This window comes from Botrytis porri (genome assembly GCF_014898465.1).
Source record: "Botrytis porri strain MUCL 3234 chromosome Unknown BPOR_022, whole genome shotgun sequence".
Taxonomy (NCBI): Eukaryota; Fungi; Ascomycota; class Leotiomycetes; order Helotiales; family Sclerotiniaceae; genus Botrytis; species Botrytis porri.
In genome coordinates this window covers 279,933-293,828 of record NW_024066096.1, presented here as the reverse complement: position 1 = coordinate 293,828, position 13,896 = coordinate 279,933, and positions in this window count along the sequence as shown.

Sequence of the window (13,896 nt, the reverse complement as noted above, 5' to 3'; positions counted from 1 at the left end):
GTGATATTCCGGTGATATTCCTACTGGAATAGGGTTTCTCCGCGTCATTCGGAACGGTAGACAGCTGAAGTTGCAGATAAACTATGTACCGGTACTTCCGGTACTAAGATGCGGCATGGAAATGCATACATTGTCCAAGATCGTCACATCTCTTCAATGTATATTTAAAGTTTCAACTGGGATTCGATGCCAGGCAAACAGGTCCCTACTTACATACTTTCATGTATCATGTATCATGATGATGTATCTTTATTTCTTGGTCTATTTGGCAAGATTTGTCAATCCTGTATGACCCGAGTATGTCACCCCGCTACGTGCCCGCATCCTTAATATGAATTATCAACCTCTATAGGCAGCAAGAAAGTTTAAGGGTTCAAATCTCTTGATCAGTAAAATTACATCATATCAGCTAGTAAATAAACGAACTTCCACATCAGACATTATCTCGACTACGCTTTCACGAGTCATGGCCTTATATCTGACAGCTGCACATCCATTACTTGGAAGCTACCCCGCATTATCTTGGCACGTCTATTCAGGACAGAAGAAGTGAAACAGAGGCTTGAAGATATAAAATCCCAACCAATCAATTTCTCCATCCCGTTATTGTACGACGCAATGCGAAGAGACCAGTCATATCTCATATCTCATCTATATCCACATGTCTTACACCATCAGAAATAAGGAGGGGTGACATGTGAAAAATAACGTTCTTCCAACGCCACCAAGTAGGACGTCTCGAACGCCTTTAAGAAATTCTCCTAATTCTCCTAATTATCACACCATTCATTCTCTCAAGGGAGGCAAACGAAAACGCCCTCTACGCCTCTAACCCAACCAAATGGATACGAAAAGCCCGTGGCAATTGTGTTACATAACCCCTTCGTAATCTCACGGGGGGAAGGTCCTCGGGCAATAGTCGGAATGGTATGTTGTAAATGATGTGCATATGAAAAAAGCGTGGGATGTGGTATACTTCGTATTACAATCTTAAGCACTGAGAGAACTTTCTCCTTGGACATGCGATATGTGTTACTTGAAAATTATATAATTATATTGGAATGAGATAGAGATAGAGATAGGGAAAGCCAAGGGACCAATTACCTATCAAACCTAACGGACCCCTAAATTTACCGAACACACGGGACGAGACGGGAACATACCAAGCTTTTTTCTCTTCCCTCTCATTTCCAGATTCGGGGTTCGCGAGGTCTAGATCGTCTGAAAAGAGTCTCTATCAAGAGACGCCCGATATAATCCCGAACCCTCTCAACGATTGTTTTACCTATCAAAATCTCCTTCCAAATGCATCTCTTTCCCATCTGCGCCGTTTTTGCATACATTAGATGCGAACTATTGAGAAGCAATTCTTTGCAATGTGCATGCAGATAGATAGCCCGCACTATGCAAGCTGCTCAAAACGAAAAAATGATATATCATATCATCGTACGAGTGATGTAACGGTCAAGACGAATTTAGAATCCGATACCAAGGTATGAAATGGAAGGGAGCGCTTTCGCTCGTCTTGGCTCGTTTTCCGTTTTCCTCCTCTTCGCATTCATTTTTGCCTATCAAAATTCCGATATCGTACATATATCTATAGCAAAGCTATCGGGTATTTGCCACTGCGTATGCAGATATGTCACGCTATTGATGTTACACGGCGCGTGATATCGCATTAGTACACGCGAGTTTGAATTTGATTATAGATGGTTGGTAAGTGGGATGATGGACTGCAGAGTGTGTGTTACACAACATGAAGAAGATAATCGAGCAGGCAAACTTGCATGCAATTTAATGGATTGGATTGGCATGTACTGGAAGATTCTCGAAAAATGTGAAGATATACTACTATTCTTGGTATGACACAAACCAAACTTTGGTTAAACGTGGATAATGTATAGGCATGACTTGCAGTTAGGTTGTACATGTTTGTATGCACTGCGGTCATGTCGATAGAGTGCATCCAATTTAGCTACTCTGCTTAGGATCGTCTGAATTGCGCTTGCATCTCTAGAGAAACGTCAGCTTTATCCGGTAGAGCACTCTAGAGAGCGATTGACCGATACGAGATGAAATCAGAAGCGGCAAGCGAATGGAGAGAATTCACGACTTCCTGAAATTAACACCAACATCGATCGCAACCTCAAGCTAGAGACTTCATCAATCGCTTCCGTGTTGATCCATCCATCAAACAAACCGCCTACCTTTCCAATTCTACCTAACACTCCTAGTATCCCGCGCGTAAACCCACACACAAGGAAATTTTTGAACCTCATTTTATTTCATCCTATTCTGTCTCAAGAGGCTGAGCTTTCATATGTGTTTCATCACTCATCTTTCATTTGATTGTGGATCAAGGTCAAGAATAGGCGCTTGACATCCTTCCGCAAGCAACGTTCTCGGGCCACCAGGAGGCGGCAACACAAATAGCCATGAAGAGTGGTGTTTTTGTACACAAAATTGCCGACGCGACCTGTATGCGGCCGGACTCGGAGTTATTCGATATTCCGCAGTATGAGGAACGATCGAAAGTAGTACGATGGTACCTGTTGGTGTGTACGATAGAAGGATGGATCTGACGTGATGTATATTGGCATGTAATTTCAAACCGTGCACGGATATCGAAGTGTCAATATGAATCCAATCTTGCTGTGGATGAGCGCCAGTATCAAAAGTTTGTAAATATATGACTACTCTCTGAAAATCTATCGCCCGTATCTAGATAACGTGACGTGGAAGACCTTCTCATCGCCGTCCTGTTGCGCATTATGTATGGCTGATTCCAAGTGCATCTCAAATCTTTACCAAGCCCATACAACACTTCTTCTCCGCCGCGCGGAAGCTCAAATCAAATTTCCATGTCGTAGTCACGTCACGCTTCCTTCAATTTTGTCCTCGAGTTTCTTTCATTCGATATCCCACTTATCGCTTATCTCTAGACAAATCTATATCTGTAGAGTTAGGTTGTTGTCTCACAACGGCGCTTAACTTTCTTTCTCTCCCACTCTCGGATGGTGCCGAGTAAACGCAAATATGTACCTTATTCAGCTCTATAATAAGTGTTTCAGGTTTCAGGTGATGGACAATATGTTAAACTAGGTTATGAGCCGCTTAGGAGATTCTGTGTTGGAGATCCGATGGTTGACTTCGATGGGTTGCGGCGTCTGTATATAGCATAAGTCGACCACCCTACTTTCGGGCCACCCCTGTTTTGAACCACCCTTTTACACCAAAAATCGCTTTTTTAACCTATTAATATCTCTATCAATATATAATCTAATTTAATACAAATCTGAATATATATAATTTAGATCATTTTTAACTTACCTTGAAAATTTCAGATTTTTAGGAATTTTCTATATTAAGATCTAAAGCTTTAAAATATCGATTTTTAAATTAGTATAAGAATCACATACAAATTTGAAACTTTTATAAAATCTTTGATAACTTTTTAATAATAATTATTAAAAGAAAAATATATATCTTTTTGAAAGTTTTGAATTTAAATTTATATAGAAAAAAAAAAAAAAAAAAAAGAAAACAATAGATATAAAGATATAGTATACAGTGAGTTTAAAATAGTATAAAAAATCTCTATAATTTTGAGGGTATTCTTTTAAATATCTATTTAACGTGGTTTATTAGTATGTGTATTATATCAATACGTACACCATTATTTTTACATACAAAAAACGGCTGTACGTAATTGTGTACTTTCTTTATTTATTGGTATAATTTAATTTTTCCTTATATATATTATATTTATTTATATAAATAATATAAAGATGAATTAAAATAGTAAAATCTTATAATAATAAAAAAGTCATTTAAAGAAATAGATTTTTGTAACGCAAAGTGTGATATTCTTGAGTTATAATTGAGATATCTATAAAAAGATCAAATTTTATAAATATTTCATTTTTATTATTCATAAGGAAACTTTTTTAGAGAAAAAATAATGATTAATAATTTAAATAAAAATATTAATAAAAGACTAATTTTGGTGTATTTTGAAGTGATGTACGCACTGATATGGTGCACGCACTAATAAACTACGTTATAGGAAATTTTCTTTTTTTTCTGAATTCTTCAAAATAAATATGTTATAAATTTATAATAAAATTTTATAGTTTATTTTTAATAATTTTTATTAAAAAGTTATTAAATATTTTATAAAAGTTTCAAATTTATATATAATTCCCATACTAATTTAAAAATCGATATTTTAAAGCTTTAGATCTCAATACAGAAAATTCCTAAAAATCTGAAATTTTCAAAGTAAGCTAAAAATGATCTAAATTATATATATATAAATTTTCAATAAATTCTATTCATAAATAAGAAAGTTAAAAATTCCATTTTTGGTGTAAAAAGTGGCCCAAAAGGGGGGTGGCCCGAAAGTAGGGTACCCGACTTATATTGTTGAGAGTAAGAATAAAGAAATGGGCCCTGAGATATGCATCTTATGAAGAATCTGAATATCGAGACACGGATGATATAATCCTAACGATTCCATCCAGACCTCTCAGACCAGAGGTCATCGTGGCCTCCTCCCTCACTCCCGGAGGTCAAGATCCGTACCGCAGACTCGTCACTCCTCCATCGACCTCACCAAGAACTCTATACATCATACCTCAAGCCCATGATCATCCCTCATCCTCCAACTGGTGACCACCTCCTTGGCCCAAGCATCAAATAAGCTATAATATCAATCCTTGGATCCACAAGGCGGCTATCCCCAACCAGGCAGTTCCTAACCGCAAAATCTGGGGTAAGAATAACTGGCAACCTGGATACTTCCTCTTCCTCTTCCATCTTCCTTCCTCCTCTCATCGATCCTATAATCTTCAATGCCCCAACAATTGTTTCCCATTAGAGTAATCACGATTGAAATTTTAAATTTTACACGACAAAGATATACTTTCAGTGCTAAGATACTAAATGGAGCGCTTGGATGATACCGAGGATGTACGTGAATTAGTGTCTAAGCTCAAAGAACGGTACAATGATGCCAAAATGCGGGGTATAGAAATTTTACGAATTTAGAGGAGAAAAAGGCATCTTTATGCAGAAATGAAACGGGAAATGTCTGAGGGATGTGGCAGTGTAAGAGGAAATAGGATTTGAGTTTGAAGATACGATATTTCCTCGTGGGAGTCATGAAGTTTTAAAATGTTGATCCCAACTTTCATGATGGTTTAGGGGATTAAGCTCTCTGTGCTAACGGGACGATGGTATCACCCCTTTGCCACTAGTAACGGGATTCCAGATACCAGATTGATAGCGAAAAACTCTGTTTCTGGATTGGTTTGACGTGTTGATAAGACGAAAGTAAGAGAATTGGTAGAGCCAATTCTTTAACCGTACCCAAGAGCATACTACCGTATACTAACGCCAGCATTCATCAATGCTGAAGCCACATTATTTTTCGTCTCCTGTTCTCCACGTTATCTTTAACTAACACACGTCTGTGGCCCACTCGTACCCTCTGACGGCTTTCGGAATGGAAACAAAAGCCAAAGTCCAAGCATAACTAATCAACAGTCACTCAGCAACAGTGTTATCTACAATACTACCAGCTACTAACTAGTATAGAAACCAATGTTGAAAATCCTGCTAGTGGCAATGATATCCAGTCAGTCTACTTTCGTGCAAAAGTACCCCGAGTAGCCAAGGAACGCTCTAAAAAATTTTCGAAATTCGGGGTCCTCCATTCTCCGCTCTCCGTATTGATATCTTCAACTTTGACCACTGGCTACTGATATCAATTTGTGTTTGAGGCGGATGACTTTGAAGATGGAGAAAGGTACTTTCTCCCCTCATCGATCCGGACAATCCGGGAGCTTGAGGAAATATTAACCGATATGTATTCTCCGTGACCGGTAGCTATCTATGCAAATACACAATTATACACACAAATTGCAAGATTTCAAATCTTCGAGAAGCAAAAAGTAAATATTTTTGAGGTAAGGGAGATCAACAATAACTATAATCTCTTAGTACCTGTCGTAATGTCGATCCGATCTCGACCAAAAGAACGACTAGTACCGACATTAAGGAATTTTAGAAAAAAGATTCCCATGCCTTACTCCAAGTCGACGCAAAAAACGCAAAAACGGATAGGTAGTCCCGGATCTTTGGACCTCCTACCTAGTTCTTGCTAACTCGCGGCTGGGATCTTGGCAGGGACGTTTCCCGTTTGAATTCACATTTATGTATTTTAAAATACAATTAGTTACCACCAATCTAAGATCATTCATTACCCTACTGAATGTATTCTTTCCCTGTCCCGACCGTCGATCCTTCAGATCGGTATTCGTTTCCCCTCAAAAATTCACGGAAAAAGAAAAGAAATCAAACATCGATATTGACTTTCCCTAACTCCTGAAGATCCCATCTACCACATTTGTAAAATTTCCCACATGTTCATGATATTTCCCGTCTTTGATACTTTCTACCAAATTTTGATATTTTTGCACTTCGCGATGAACTGATACATCGTTACACATTGTAGACATTTACCGAATTGATTGAGTGATTTGATACAAGATGATAATGACATCATTTATCTTACTTCCTGCAATTCCAACCCCCACCTACAAGTTATAAAAAGAGCCCTGGAGAAGCTCGGAACCCGGCGGTCATGACTTGACCACCTGGGACAAGCCTCAACCACAATACTCGTTTCGTCTAAGTAACTGTGGCGTTGACCAAAGCTTCAGGGGTTAAGACCTTTTAGACACCTCATCAATTTTTGAAGGATGATTGAGGAAAGACGCTTTATTAGACTTGATAATCCGATATAGTCGTTCAATTATTTTAAACTCTCTTTTTAGAAGGTGTCAAAAACCTTCACCATCTTTATCAGATCCCTCTATGTTCTCCAATCCAATCCTCAACATCTATCTTTCCCTCTCTTCCACATCTAGTAAGTGAACAATTGATTCGAGATATAATGTTTGATGTATTACGAGGATACGAATGCAAGATATCTCCACCTAGACTAAATCAGGATCTCACTGGCCAACATTGACTGCAGATATCCCGACTAGTTTCGCTCATCCATGTCCAATCAAGCCCAATCCATGCACCAAGAAAAGAAAAAAGAAAAATCAAGGAAATCGCACCTTCTCTCGTATACTGAAATAGGCGAGAATTTGGAAAGGACTAGAGATATGGATGGGATTCTAGAATTAGCCAATCATTTCTATTATGGGCGTTGAGAGAGGTCTAGAGCGAATCGATCGAGGGAATGATGGGATTGGTTTGTTGGTAATTTTAAAGAGGATGGAGAGGGAGATGAGGGAAATTCACGATGTAGCGAAAAAAAAAAATAGGAAGAGAAAAATAGGAAGGAGTAATTTTATATACCATGGCCAGAAATTGAACGGCTGGATACTTCCAGACAGTTCACTCATATGGATGTAGTATATATCACGAGGTAGTTAAGAAATGCTAGTTGGTTGAGACATGAGAATAAAAAGAGGCTTAACATCGTACCAAGGTGCTTCCAACACTTCTTTAGCCTCACCGCCACAAAGGCAAATTCGCAACGCACTGCAGAGTACACAGATCATAACACCTACCGGTATACCAAGTAACCAAGGTCTCATATGTATGTACAGAGCATGTGTGTATGTATGTGTATGTATGAGAGTTGGGAACTTGGGGTAGAACCATCCCGTTGAGAATTCTCATCACGATGATAATAACTCTACTGAACCGTGCATTTTCTTTTTTTGATGATACCCACGATGATCTTTCCTATAATCAACACCTTCATCTCCATCTCCATCTCGATTCTACATCTCCTTCTCCATCCACTCCACTCCCGTCGTCTTAAACTTTTTCGGAGAAAAACTCCTTTCCCGTCCAAACTCGAATGATGAATTTGTCTCTCACCTCTTCCAACTTCCAGCCCACAACCCACTCCCACCCTTAAATTCCAACTTCAAGAAAATAAGCAATCGAAAGGAAATTACAGCGTCGTATGCTCATTGCCCGTCCCAAAAGTGCTCACCCCCATCATCCCGATCCATCCTCATCAAACCAGCACAAGCACCCAAATAAACGAACAACCAAACGTGCCTGGGAACTTCATCTCGAGACTCGCAATCGCGTAAACTTTCTTTTTGCTACATCACGCTTTTCCGCTCGCAGCCAGTGCCAGCCGCCAGCCATTCCGGAAATCCGCGCATGGACGAACTTTGAAAGAAGCTCACGTTGAGTAAACTCCTTACCGAGACATTCAGCAACACAATTGACAACAGCCATCGCAAAATATAAGACTATACCGTACTTCACGATATAGTACTCGTACATGTAAGACAGAATCCAGCCTCAAAAAATGAGGTCATGGTGACTCGTGCACTCGTTAGCATTCTAATACCTACGCAACATACTAAGCATCCCAGCACATTCGCCAATTCCACGAGGGCATCTCTCGCTATCGTCTCAGCGTCTCCAAATGTCTTACTCTCATACTTCCCAGTGAGAGCCTAAAGATGGAGACTGCTTGTTCACAAAGAAAAAAGGGCTGTGCTGAGTGAGACATGATAATACATACACACGATCAAAACTTGGAGACGAAGATTGCGAAATCCAGACGCATGTACGGTACAGCTTGAGAGTGAATCGAGATGTATTTACTCCGTACAGGGGGTGGATATCCTTTGCATTTTTGGAGGGTTGGGGAACTTATGGGCTGGGCTAGACGGAGATGGATATGGATATGGATCTGATTATGGATATTTCAGAGTACGCACAGGGTAGGTGAAGGTAGTTAGGGATGAGATGAGGTGAGGTGATGTGATTACAGAGTCGTAATTATTAGATATGTGGCTAGGGTAGCTATTGAATTTTGTGAAATCCATGCTCGTGCTGAGCTTACCAATCGATCGATTGATCTCTTGATCCATTTATCGTGTAACCACGGCGCCAGATGGGCTGGACTCCCTTGTTATCAAAAGTTTCATTTTATGGTTGTAGCTTAATGGAATCCTACATCTAGTTGAATATCCCTCCCTACATAATCAAATCGTACATACAGCAGCTTCTATGACTTGCTTGCTTACTTACATACATAGATATACACATGCATACTGCAGCTCTTCCTCGTAGCACTATGGGATCGATAGATAATCACAATCAAGCAAATCTTCAATATCACGAAAGCGTAGAAACTATCACACATCGCATACCAAACCATCCCAAAACTCACGATAAGAACCCCCTTCCATCACATCCCATCACACTTCGGAAATGAATATTCAAAACTAGATAGTTAGATTGAAACATCAAAAAAAACGGAAGAAACAAGCTACTTATCTCGTGTATCCATACATCCATTCATCACGAACTCTCCCTCTATTAATGCTTATAAATCCCAATTTTCATTCAATACCTATTCCAACATCTAAATCCCTATCTAATCTAAATGAAAATATTGCGCGCCCGCTTGCTACCGTTCCATCTTGGCGGCTTTTTTTTCACACTACCTAGGTAGGTATACAATGATACTACCTACATACAACTTACAAGCCACCACATCCATCCATCACGGCATCTCCTATCCGTGCCGATGCCGATACGATTTAATACGATTTGATTTGATATGCTATGCTATGCTATGCTATGGTGTGAAGGATGTGTGAGGGATGTCGTGCTAGTATGTACTACAGATGTGAAACTGTGCTTGCTGATGGATTTGTTCCGGGTTCCGGGCGCTGTTGGGTTGTTTTTGGGAGGGGGGGGGATGGAGAGTTATGTGGATAGGTTGGACTATGAAGTATGATTGAGGAGAGGGTAATACAAAGTAGGTAGGCATATGTAACCTAATCAGCAAGCATCAATGAATATCATTATTCTTAATCGGGATCCGGGCTGAGAGTAGAAGATCAAGACTGATTCCACTATCTACATCTGGGTATCTATCTAAGCACAATAATCATCCAATCCAAACCCACGGAACAATCAACAATCAACAAAACAATCTTCGGAGCAGAGGAGAGTAGCTCCAAGCACGGCTATCCACGGAAGCAGAATCGGCTCCCGCACAAACCCGAGTCGAAGTTTTAGAAACCTAATAAGAGTAGAATGTAGATGCGGCTCCGGAGCAGAGAGAAGAATCTAAGTAGACTTTGATGGATCTTCGTATACGGGACTCCGATGCATTCGGGGAAGGGGGGTTATCTTCTAGACGGATACGGATCATGTATGTATGTATGTATGTATGTATGTGAATACTACGTACTACATATTTATTGCTTACATATGCACGCGTGTTGGATTTGGGGAGGGGGGTTGCATCTATTCATTCATACAAGCAGATAGATATATCGAAAATTCCATATTTCCCTTCCTGTATCATTCATACCATCTATACTTTCCGCCCTCACCCCGCGCCTCCGCATCTGCGTGCAAATTCGAATTCAGATTCCAAACCCCTCCGAAGATTCGAGTCAGGATATGGGATACCGGGTGAGTAAGTATCTATGTATCTATCTCTATACCTATAATAATAAAGATGGAAACATCGGAATCCACAGAAAATAATAGGAAAAGTTTAAATAAGATAGGCTCGACGTAAGCGAAATAAGAGGCGGGAATTGAGTCCTCTTCAATAGAACTTCTTAAGTGAATCATAAATTCATTTCAAGTCAAATACTGGATTCTGAAAAGATCAAACGAAAAGTTGAGCTTCCTTTGCATTGACAGTAGGAATTATCCGTATCTAATACAATATTGAAGAGAGATTCGAATCATCAAGGTCCTTCTGAATGGTGCTCAACTTCCGCCTCTTATTTCGCTTGCGTAGAGGTAGGATGTAGAGATACAGCGCGGGGACGCGGGTCCTCGGGTCCCGTGATGATGCTGTGATGATAGAGAAAAATATAGTTGGGGTACTGATGTTTAGATACTCACATAGGTAATCATTCTCAAAGTAGACGTTAAGAGTGTACAGAAGTGGAAGTGGAAGTGTGAGTATATAACTCAGTAATCTATCCATCCATCGATCCATCTGTTGTCAAAACCCTCCGCCCCTCCTCCTTCAAGCGCTCGTCTTTTGTTGAAAATCCAAAATCCAAAATTCAGAACTTGATGATCGAGTGATTGATCCACTATTTTCCGTTACCTTATTTTCGCTACCTAGAGACCTATTTGCTTAGCTTGCTAGAGTGGTATGGTGCATGGGTAGGTAGAAAGCTTAGGATGGGAAATCGACGATGATAATGTGAATGGATGTGTGAATAGAGTTTAGTGAGGTGAAGTGAGGTGAGGTGAGGTGAAGTGAGGTGAGGTGAAGTGAGGTGAAGTGAAGGAAGGAAGGTCTCTTGCTGGGGAGGTGGACAGGCAGTGGGAGAGTAGGAGATTGGAGAGGAGAGAGGATGGGGATATTTGGATGATTGGGGTTTGGATATGGAGTATTTTATGGAGTAGCTATGTGTAGTAGGTAGGATAGCACATACAAATGCTCTCTCTATTGACAATTATATACTTCAGTATCTACCAATCTACATTCTCCCCTCACCCAAACCATCATATCTAGAAACAAACGATATTCACACAAACAAACAGTTTACCTCGCTACCTAGCTATCACTACCGCTTCCATACCCCTCAAAGCACAGCGTTACATTGTATTTGCACCCCCCCTCCTCCTAAAAAAAAACTGTTGATATTGCCATCTCCAACTCAAAAACTCGAAGCTCTCCCTGTGCATCCATCCATCCATCCACCTATCCCTACACGCCAAGCACTAGAAAACAAGCTACAATGGGACACGAAAATCAAGGATTTGCTATGCATGAGCTAGGGTTACGACAGGGAAGCTTGAGGATCCTTGGGGGTTTTTGGCGGTTTGTGTTTGATTGATGAGGGAGGGCTTTGGCAGGGAGGAGGGGGGAGTGAATAGGATGGTTTGTGTTACCTTCTTACAGAGTGCACTCTCTGTTAATGATGGATGGATGGATGAATGGGGTATTAAAGTACGGACACCGAACAGAAGAGAGAAAAAGAGAAGAGAAGAGGAGAGAAAATGAAGAGATCGAAAATACCCCTTATACATTTATTTTTATGGATACCTACTTGACATTGACAGTAAAGAGAGGCTGATTCTTTTTTTCTTTCGTTCTTTTTCTTTTTCCAGGAAAATTATGGAAAAGGTTTTACAGATCATCTTTTCGGGTGCGGGTCTAGAGTTTTGGAAGTTTATTTTATCTGGTGCAGATATTACGGATAGTAAGGACAGTAAGTACAGTCAGTACAGTCAGTGCAGTCAGTACAGTATCAATGCATGTGTGTCTTTCGTAAAGACAAAAAGTTAAATGTGTTTGAAAGTATGTATGTTTCAAAGTTTTTTTTGGATCTGTTGAGTGGAGGTTGGTGAGGTTTGAGGTTTGAGGTTTGAGTGATGAGTGATGAGTGATGAGTGATGATGGATGCGATGGGGGCATGGGGAAGGAGAGGAGACAACGGAGATATTGGGTTGGGGTTGACCGAGAGTGATGGGTTTGGGTTGTGTGATTACTACATGATTTGTAATGATGATAGGTACGAAGTGTGATATCAGACAATGAGAGTTGTTCATCAACTGATGGATAGACGGATGGATGGATGGATGGATGTCGAGATATATCCAAAGGTTAGATGAACCGGTTCGTACGCCAGGAAAAGGTCGATAGATGGATGTACAGAAAGAATAAATATCTCCATCCAACAACTAATCAATCACATCGACAGCTTATGAAGAAATTTACACACAAGAAATATTTACCGCGTCAATGTGCATAATGAATTTGGGATGGTATGGAGAATGGATACCTGCGTACCTACCTACTTACTTCATCAGGCTTTCCCCTCTTTTTGCCAACTCTTCGAATGGAGTCAAAATATCCTCTTTGGTGCATGGAAAGGGATAGGAATGATCCAATGAGTGAGTGACAGAACAGTGGTTTTCATACAGTAGTTTGGGTAGAGATACTTCTGTGTGTAAGGTTTGGTTTCTGATGTGGGGATTTGAGGGTTGGAAGGGAAGGGAGAGGGAAGGATTGAATGTGGCGATGATTTTTGATGATTATGATGATTGATGATGATGTTGTGGTTGAGGATTGGATGGGTGGAAGGGTGGAAGAACTGGATTGTGTCTGATTGAGTTTCTTGATATGTCTAGGTAGGTAGGTAGGTAGGGTAGGGTTGGGTTTTGGACGATGGACGATGGACAATGGACGATGGACGAGGAGGTGTGGTAATCATACATCGTACATTAATTAAGGTAGCATACAGACACACCTACATACATCCATCCATCCATCCATCCATCCATCCACATATACATACATACGCAGTCCATACATACATCTTACATATCCTTTAGAACAAAGTTCATCCTCTGTACATGGTATTTGTTAATGGGTGCACACTGCCACGGAATCCACATCTTCATGGGCGATAAAATGCTTGCTTGCTTGCTTGCTTCACAGCTCTAGTCGGCGTCAAATGTTTTAAAGATGGATCTACGGAGGGTAGGGTAATCTTCAATGCCCTCATTGCCTGAAGGAGTTTGATGTTGAGCTTGATATTGATCGATAGTGACATTGAATCCATCCGCTTGCCGCACTCGTACTCTTTTTTTTTTTTTTTGGAGGAGGCATTGTTGATTAAGTGGAGTGAGTGTAACATGATGGCCAAGATATCAATGCTCCTTGATAGATAAAGTCCAATGTGACGAATGAAAAGAGATGGAATCGAGGACAAGGGAAGAAGATTTTATCATTCGATATGACTGACCATGAGAGTTCTTAACCTAAAAGAGTTCTTAACCTAAAATGGTAAATACGGAAAATACAGGATTTCTCTCTTGCTCATTCGGGTATTGAAGTATCATCTCCGATAT